The sequence below is a fragment of the Zalophus californianus genome, chromosome 7 (assembly GCF_009762305.2).
Source record: "Zalophus californianus isolate mZalCal1 chromosome 7, mZalCal1.pri.v2, whole genome shotgun sequence".
NCBI lineage: Eukaryota > Metazoa > Chordata > Mammalia > Carnivora > Otariidae > Zalophus > Zalophus californianus.
Genome location: NC_045601.1, coordinates 88,879,149 through 88,888,844, shown reverse-complemented (window position 1 = coordinate 88,888,844; position 9,696 = coordinate 88,879,149). Strand labels below are relative to the sequence as shown.

The 9,696-nt window shown below is 34.4% G+C and overlaps 1 non-coding gene across 1 annotated transcript; it reads left to right on the top strand.

The window, feature by feature from the left end:
* The first annotated feature begins 5,502 nt into the window (after positions 1-5,502).
* Positions 5,503-5,684, top strand: LOC113928189. The gene has a single exon (XR_003521863.1). It is a non-coding gene; the product is annotated as a U2 spliceosomal RNA (small nuclear RNA).
* Positions 5,685-9,696: the final 4,012 nt, after the last annotated feature.

Genomic DNA, 9,696 nt, shown 5'->3' with positions numbered 1-9,696 from the left:
GCATTCATCCCCCCAGCTGCTGAAATGTGTTGAAAGCTGACAGTTCACAACCAAGTTGCTCTGCAAGAAATGTTACCCGTATTAAGGTCATGGGCTCTCCCCAGGGCACCCTAAGTTCAAGGACTGGTTTATGTAGTGATATAAAAAATGAGCCTCCAGTTGTTAAGCATCTGCCTTTCACTGAGGTCATGATCCCAGGGTCCTAGGATGGATCCCCTACCCGGGCTCCCTGCTCTGCGGGAGCCTGCTTCTCCCTTTTCTACTCCCCGCTGCTTGTGTTCCCTCTCTTGCTGTTTCTCTCTCTGCCAAATAAATAAATAAAATCTTAAAAAAAAAATGAGCCTTTCTGTTTGAAGGCAGGACAACTTTGAAAGGCTACCCTAGCTTCAGAACTCTCCATCACGTGGTTGAGGCCTTTGTGCAATAGCATTCCAGTTTAATTCCTTCATACGTGTAATCCTACTTCCTTCCCTCCCTCACAGATGTTGATTCCAAGGGCACTCCCATCCTACATTGAGTAAACCTCCTACGTGGGCTCCTAGGCAACACAATCTAAGAAAAATGTCTATGAAGTTGAAGTCATTAGAGGTGAATGTCATGAGGTAGTGTATTTTCTTTTACTGGAAGCAAGTAAGCCTAACTTAGCTAACTCCAAGAACTGTAATACAGATGGAGATTCTTATATTAGATAAGGATTTGATTCTAAAAGATGAATTTATAATTTGAAAATTATTTAGAAGATATGTAATTCAAAATGTCATCCGCTATAAGAATCCCCATTGATAATACAGTTCTTGGAGTTAGCTAAGTTCAGGCTTACTTGCTTCCAGTAAAAAAATACACTACATCATGACATTCACCTCTAATGACTTCAACTTCATAGATATTTTCCATATATGTATATAATATACACATTTATATATAAATATATAATAAATATGTGTTATAAATAAATATGTAAATATGTATAAATATATATTATATAGGATATAAAATAAATGCATCATATGGGTGTTAAGTTTTTTTTTTTAAAGATTTTATTTATTTATTTGAGAGAGAGAATGAGAGAGAGAGAGAGAGAGCACATGAGAGGGGGGAGGGTCAGAGGGAGAAGCAGACTCCCTACCAAGCAGGGAGCCTGATGCGGGACTCGATCCAGGGACTCCAGGATCATGACCCAAGCCGAAGGCAGTCGCTTAACCAACTGAGCCACCCAGGCGCCCCAATATAGGTGTTAAATTAAGAATGACATCTTCCCACAGGCTGAGAATATTCCCTCTTTTTCCCAACACTAAGCTTAAATCTATTTAGGTAGGATTATATGTTTGTGAATCTGGATTAAATAAATGACTATATAATTAAAGGAAGGAGAAACTCTGATTAAAAGTAAATTGATATGTCAGCGCCCCCCAAATTAAAATTTTGGTAAATTATAATTACCCGCATTTGTAGAAAAATACTCCATTAGCATTTCAAATGGAAATTTACATTTTTTATATCTCTCTCTCCTCATATTGGTGCTACTATCAGCACTTTTCTTTCCTAGAATTGTCAGACCTCTATAAATATGGTTAACTGCTTGACTAAGAAAATAAATTAAACTTCGAAGATGGTAATTTAAACTTCAGTTTATTTGATAAAGGGAACTAATGAAAGGAAGTGAATCAGGACTCCACAGCCATGTGGCCTGTTTGCTGACTCAAGTCCATTTGCTCTATATGCTGTTTCCAACTAAATAGATGTTTGTTGTTTTTTCCATAATGTGATAGACTTGTGATTGAAAGAGCTCTAATACATAACTGTAGATACATTCTTACTTATAACAGTTATTTTTACTTTTCTAGCAATTTCAAAGACATTGTTCCACAAAAATCATTATCATATCCTTTGGTTCAAATTAATAAATAAGAAAATAATGTGCATTTCTGATTTTCTTAAATACACATTAAAAATTACTACATTGCGTTGAAATAAAATTTAATTTTATTATTTTCTCTTTAATCTTTTAATTTTGCTTGCCTTATTTTTCAAATCACACTGTCCTAAATTAAATTTCACACACACATGCATTATATATATTATATATGCTATTTATATGTTATATATACATATCATACTTTTTAAAACTTCTGAAACAAAGAAAAATTAATGTTCTCCTCCTACCATAACACTTCCCTTCTGCTTATTTAAGAAAATGTTTTAATTGAGAGGGCACACCATGCCAATATGTCCTTTGACTCTAGAATTGGCTTTTTCATTTTTCAGGAGCTTCCATTTAATGAAAATAAATAAAAGATGTCATAGTGCCACAATAGTGTAGCTATTATTAGTTAAATATTCATATATTTCTATAACTTTTTTCTTTACAGAGTGTATTTCATTAACATAGCAAAAGCAAACTTGAAAACATTCATTTTTGCTATGAATTCTTATCTTTTCATAGTGGTTACACTAGTAAAGGAATAAAATTAAATTGCACATGGCTCTCAAGGTTCTGATATATGGAATGTATCAGAGGAGAAATCCTGGATGCTCCTGTAATTGTTTCCCTTAGAAAGAGGAATTATCCTCACTTGCTTCTGACCAAACTGTTTTTTTTTTTAGTTTATTCCTTTTTTTTCCAAGATAGAATTGTTCTCTTGCATTGTGGCATGTTTTATCAGATGATTTGAAAATATGATCGCTGGGATTCCCTATACAAAAGGTTACAAGGATTGGATGTTTATCATCACATAATATCCCCTGCGTTGGAAATACTACTGTATCTCATTTCAAATTTCTCTTGCATGGACATAGAAAAGACTCACTTTCAGCCTATTTATTGTTATATGTAAGTGTGTACTAACTCTACTCAATAATAAGTGAGCTATAGTGATATAGTTCACATCTTGGCTGAGCCAGAGAAAAGTCTCTGCGTGGTTTTCTAGTCTCCTTTTACCTCTTCTTGATGAAGAGGAGAGACTCATATTTCGAAGGGTGGATCTCAAAATGCTAGAGCCCCCATTATGCTACAGCTCTGAAAGGCTTTATGACACAAACACCTACACCAACTTGTAGTGAATATACAGTTGAAGTTGAAAAAGTATCAACATTTATCACATTGCACTACAAGGATGTGGGGGTTAATTGTTGCTTTACCCTAATCTAACCTATCTGTACTGAGATACTGATATACAAAATTAATATTCAATTAAGATTTGAGATGGCAATAGCAAGCAATAGGTGTAGTGAAATACTATTTTAGAAACCTTAACAGACTTTTATTTTTGTTTCCCAGTTTTGTTTTCCTTTTTCCTTCTCACCTTTATTTAAACCACTTGATATTTGGGCTCCTTGCTTTTGCAGAGAGATGTGGCAAGATATATTGATATGTGCTCATCTTTTGAGATTCTTTTGTATAGATCATAGACTTCTCTCACAGGAGAAGAGCACTGGGCATAAATACATGTATTGGAAAAATGGGATTTGAGAAATGCAGGGCTTCCACAGAATGGAGGGAGACAGAGTGGAAATGATAAAGCATTGGTATATTCTAGAAAAGAACCTCTGCTCCTTATGCTTAGGCAGAGCCACAAGGAAGCTGCACAAAAACCCAGATGAAAAAGATAAAGACTAAGAATAGATAAGTAGAGCTTATGGGGATTTTTCTCCACAGAGGATTATAAGAAGAACAAGGTGAATCACAAGTCCCCATAAAAAGGCTGTGAAATAGAAGTAGATCCAATAGACATGAAAAGGCCCAGAGGGTAGAATAATGTCTCGTGATGAACTGTCTAGATTGTAATGAACAAATGCCATAGAGAATATCGTATAGCTGTGGAATCACATGTGTGGATTAATGACGAAATCCAAACAAGAGAAATAATCAAATTAGAAGAGAGAATAGTCAACATCCATAACCAGTCCTCCCAATGCTTCTGCAGCTCAAACAGACATGGAAATTGGGAAATAATGAAAAATCAACAAGTTGAAACACTGAGTTTAAATTTTTACTACTCTGGAGGACTATGAGTTCAAAATAGAAATTACAGTAAATAAATTTTAAATTTTAAAGTACACTTATTCTACACTACATTTGTGAGCTGACATCCCATTCCTGTTATAATAACAAAGAAAGAAAGTGAAAACGAGAATTATAATCTAAGCTTATAAACCACTCAATGATTTACTTATAACTAAAGATATAAAGGTGTTCAGAAGCCAAAGTTAAAGATGCCAGTTTTGTGGGTTTTCCAGCCAAAGAAATATTCCCTCTATCTATATACTGTTTTATAACTCAAATAACATACATCTCAAGATAAATTTAAAAATTATCTCAGTCTAACCAGGGATCAATAAAATAGTATAAGCCAAATAGTAAATATTTTAGTCGTTATGGGCCATATGGTATATTTTGCAACTACTCCATTCTACTATTATAGCATGAAAACAGCCATAGATAATTCCAAAATGAATGAGTGTGGCTGTGTTCCAATAAAACTTTACAGAAATAAGTAATGGAGTGGATTTGGCTCCTGGACTATAGTTTTCCTAGCCCCAGTCAGGCTCAAAGCATAGATGTAGGTTTGTTTTTTGTTTTTTTTTTTGTTTTTTTTTGTTTTTTTGGATAGACATTGGGGAGGGTAGGTGCTATGGTGAGTGCTATGAATTGTGTAAGACTGTTGAATCACAGACCTGTACCTCTGAAACAAATAATACATTATATGTTAAAAGAAGAAGAAGAAGAAGAAGAAGAAGAAGAAGAAGAAGAAGAAGAAGAAGAAGAAGAAGAAGACGACGAAGAAGAAGATAGCAGGAAGGGAAAAATGAAGGAGGTGGAATTTGGAGGGGGAGACGAACCATGAGAGACTATGGACTCAGAAACAAAATGAGAGTTCTAGAGGGGAGGGGGGTTAGCCAGGTGATGGGTATTAAAGAGGGCATGTACTGAATGGAGCACCGAGTGTTATATGCAAACAATGAATCATTGAACACTACATCAAAAACTAATGATGTAATGTTTGGTGATTAACATAACATAATAAAAGAAAAGAAAAGAAAAGAATTCACAAGCTGGTGCAGCCACTTTGGAAAACAGTATGGAGGTTCCTCAAAAAGTTGGAAATAGAGCTACCATATGATCCAGCAATGGCACTACTGGGTATTTACCCCAAAGATACAAATGTAGGGATCTGAAGGGGTACGTGCACCCCGATGTTTATAGCAGCAATGGCCACAATAGCCAAACTATGGAAAGAGCCAAGATGTCCATCGACAGATGAATGGATAAAGAAAAAGTGGTATATATATACAATGGAATATTATGCAGCCATCAAAAGGAATGAACTCTTGCCATTTGCAACGACGTGGATGGAACTGGAGGATATTATGCTGAGCGAAATAAGTCAATCAGAAAAAGACATGTATCATATGACCTCACTGATATGAGGAATTCTTAATCTCAGGAAACAAACTGAGGTTTGCTGAGTGATAGATGTGGGCATTTTTTACAATTTTGGGATCATCACTTCTCAGCCTTTTGGCTAATATCAAGGGTAGTATCTGTTCTTATCAGTTTAATATCTGATACGTCCTCTATCTGAGGACAGTACATCAAATGGATTTTTGGAGGAGGGAGATGGAATAGGATCTTGCTCTGTCCACTCCATGCATAGTGTTACAGTACCAGGAATGGTGCACCTCCTCAGGGGAATAACCAGGCAGCTCCCATGTGTTGAACCAATATGGTGATTTCTGAGCCTCCACCTGGCGGCCCTTAGACCAGCTACCTGCTGTGTGCCTTTGCTATTCAGGTGCAACTAGAATCAGTAAAAGACAGTCAAGACGACAATGCAGGAGTGTGTGGAATATATACTTATACACGCACTATGGTCTTACATAATACAAATGTGAATATAGGTATAAGCCAACAGTGGAAGTGGTTTTGATCATTTTTTTCTTTCCTTGGTTTTGGTTCTGTCTTTAGTGATTTCCTATCCTAGATTTTGTTTTCTTATACTTAAGTTTTTATTTTTTGAAAACAAAACAAAACTTTGGGATCATTTTTTTCTTTATTTTTAAAAAAATATACTATAAATATAAATAGACTATAAATATACTATAATTTTCTTTTTATGTGTTTATTCATAAAATGTGACTTGGCTTTGTCCACTGACAAATACTTCCAAATCTCAACATGATTTTATAATTAGAACATTGGAAAGAATGTTAACTGAATGTGTTTTGAAGGGAAATGGAGATTGACAGGCAACTTCTATAAATTGGCAGTCAGAGAAAAAGTAGCAGAAAGAAGTGTGTCACATTGGAATATATTTTGAAATATATTGAAACTTGTGGCATTCTTTTCCTCATTTTAACCTTGCATGTGTGTGCTTTTTCATTATTGCGAGGCAGAGATGTTTATTCTCCCTGAAATACTAAATCTGACCCAAACTTCAACACATTTCACAAGTAAGAATCTACTATGCAGAATATCTTTCTTTTGCATAGTTAACGGCATTCCTGATGAGCTGTTAATGAGCTGTCAATTTCTAATATAAGCTAAAGAGCTGGAGTAGTCACCGAGGAATTCTAGAAGCAAAAATGTTGCATCCCAAAAACATAATCAAATGAATTATTCCAAGATTTATAATTACCCTTAAGTTATACTGATTTTATGTGTCATTTCTAAATTGCTAGCAGTGTTTTTGAAGATTAATTTATGATCTTAAATATTATCCATTGCACAGTTACTATTTTTCACATGAGTTATTATTATTTTAATTGTTACTAAGTATTATTTATTATGGAACTACTCTGTGCCAGCCAATATAATTTCAGAAGTTATAATCTATTGGGGGATAATCTGAGATGTGTAATTATTTTAATAATAATAATAAATGATAATATGGTAATACCTGGACTGATAGGCAAATGTGTCTTAAGGTAAATACCCTGAATTATCTTAGGCATTCATAGAAAACTTTGAAACAGGTCTAGTGGAAATTATTTTACCAAATTCAGACTTTCAAATAAAATTTATTTTATTTTATTTTATTTTATTTTATTTTATTTTATTTTATTTTATTTTATTTTATTTTATTTTATTTTATTAATTTCTTTATGGTCAGATCACTAAACATGATCCCTCCCCCCAGTTTAGAGAAAGAATGGAAGGAAGATCATGGTAGTCAAGGCAATAGTTTCTTTACGTGAGCTGGTCATTCCTGAAATGGAGCTATTCATCCCCTTCACTGTCCACCCCCGACACACCAGGGATATCCAAAATGTGGTTGATTGAAGTGTTCTTCCAATCTATAAAGCCAAAAGTGTAGAGTGAAAGGCAAGGGAGAAATTATAGAATTTTTCAGTGAGAGGCCTTGCTAGTGACCCCTATTTTATTTCTACAGTGTAGGTCTGCATATATAGGTAAATTTTCTAGAGCCATGAATCAAAAAGACACAGTATTAAACTGTCTTTCTAGCATCCCATTCAAGAGGTTCATCTTCTGGGACAGAGGACTGAAGACATCTGTCAGAGGATTGAAGACATCTGTCATCATCACTCCAAACACATTGAAATCAGCATGAAATACAATTGAATATTTTAAATGCATTCTTCAGTTTTATAGCACAAAGGGAATTCCCGCATATTGGAAATGAAGAAAGAAAGAGTGTCATTATAGAACAGAAAGTGGAGCCACAAAGCTCTGGGGAGCTACTTCCTTTGGGCAGGGCTTTCGCTAATAAATAAGTTAGGATGCTGAGCCCCAAGTCTCCTCTCTCCTTTGGAGCTGAAACTCGAAGGGCAGATCATTTCCTGTTCAAAATAATTTTAGCCCACCATGAGAGACGATGGACTCTGAGAAACAAACTGAGGGTTCTAGAGGGGAGGGGGGTGAGGGGATGGGTTAGCCTGGTGATGGGTATTAAAGAGGGCACGTTCTGCGCGGAGCACTGGGTGTTATGCGTGAACAATGAATCATGGAACACTACATCACAAACTAAGGATGTAATGTATGGTGATTAACATAATAAAATAAAAAACAAACAAACAAACAAACAAAAAATAATTGCAGCCCTTGGCCTAGTGATCTGTCAAGGAAGTGAGCAGCTCTGGGCTAGGTTATATGTGTGGTAAAAGTGTCATTGGCAAGTAATGAAAAACTCAAACTATGCCATGTGCTGGTATGGATACATATGTACATTAAGTGTTATTCAGGTAACTTGAGATACTGATATGGTGTCCATAATTAGGTAAGTATACAATATCACAATAGAGTGGTATTTCACACAAAGAACCCTCAAAACTTCCCTCATTTCTACACTCCATAGTAGATAACTCAGGACAAAAAGAATCTCAGAGATAAGAAAACCGGCTGAAGATCACTTCACAATCTAAGTTACAAAGCAAAAAAGAAACAAATTCAATGAGAAAGAATAAGTAGATAAAACAAATATGAGATCTGACACACAAGAAACAGGAAATATAATAACATGAGAGACTTTAAAATATGTGTATTAATGTGTTCAACAAGGTAAGCAATAGAATTGATAAATCACTAGTAGTACATTTTGAAAAGCACATGAATTTGACAAGGAACAAAACAAAAAGTCATAAAAAATTCCAACAATTGAAATAAATATTAAACTTTGATCAGGCAAATTGCACGTAAAACTGAAAAACAGAAACCACCCGAAGGTGGCGATCAGCAAGTGACTTAATCTATGTTTTTTAGATTCCAATATGATTCTTAAGATTTAAATGTAAAATCTTTACACAGTTCTTGGCACACTTTTAATGTACAATAATGATAGCTGGTATTATTATGTATTGTTTTTATCAAAATTTGTTGCAAAAGACAAAAGGATGTTAATAGGGGATAGAATAAGGTCCTGCAACAATCTGTAAGAAATTCTATTAGGACACAATAGAAAAAAAAATGAAGATAAGATGATATTAGAAGTGATATAGCTGATAATTTTTCAGAATGGATGATACAACCCTAAAGTTGAAGAAGTACTAAATTAAACAAATTGTGTTACCACAGAATATCAAAAATAAAGTGAAAAGAGATGCTGTAAGATACGGAGATGCTAAATACAAGAAAATTACAATTAGAGTTTACATCAGCTTTTTAAATGCCAAAAGATGGCGGGTGGGATATTTTAATTGTTGAAAGAAAATAGAATTAAATTATACTAAATTTATCCATTTTGTTATAAATTCTGTCTATTTTTTCAGATTTATAAAAGTGTTTGCTTTTTAATCAGCTAGGTCAATTTTTATAGTTTTCACTTTCCTGGGGAAAATTTTCAGACTTGACTTACTTTATTTTATAATCTGTGTTTCTTAATTCCATTATCTGAGGTGCCTATGGATCTTTTTCTGTTGTTTTTTTTTCTGCTAGTTTCTCCTCCGTTTGTCTTATCTCATCAGGTATTTGAAAAATTATGTATAGAAAAAGTTGAACCCCAGCATTTTATCTTATTTCACAGATGCTTTTCATTTGCTCCTACCCAGGTGCTTGGAGGCATTAGCTAACTTCTGGATCAACTTGATAGGGAACCCGTATGTCTAGTTTGCCTGGGGAAATCCTGTTTTATGCCTATTTATCTGACATTCTATCTGGTTTAGTATTTGCATTATTTAAACAAGATTTGATGAATAATTATCAAAAGTTGCTGTTTAAAATAAGCCTGGATGGTTTGAGAAAAC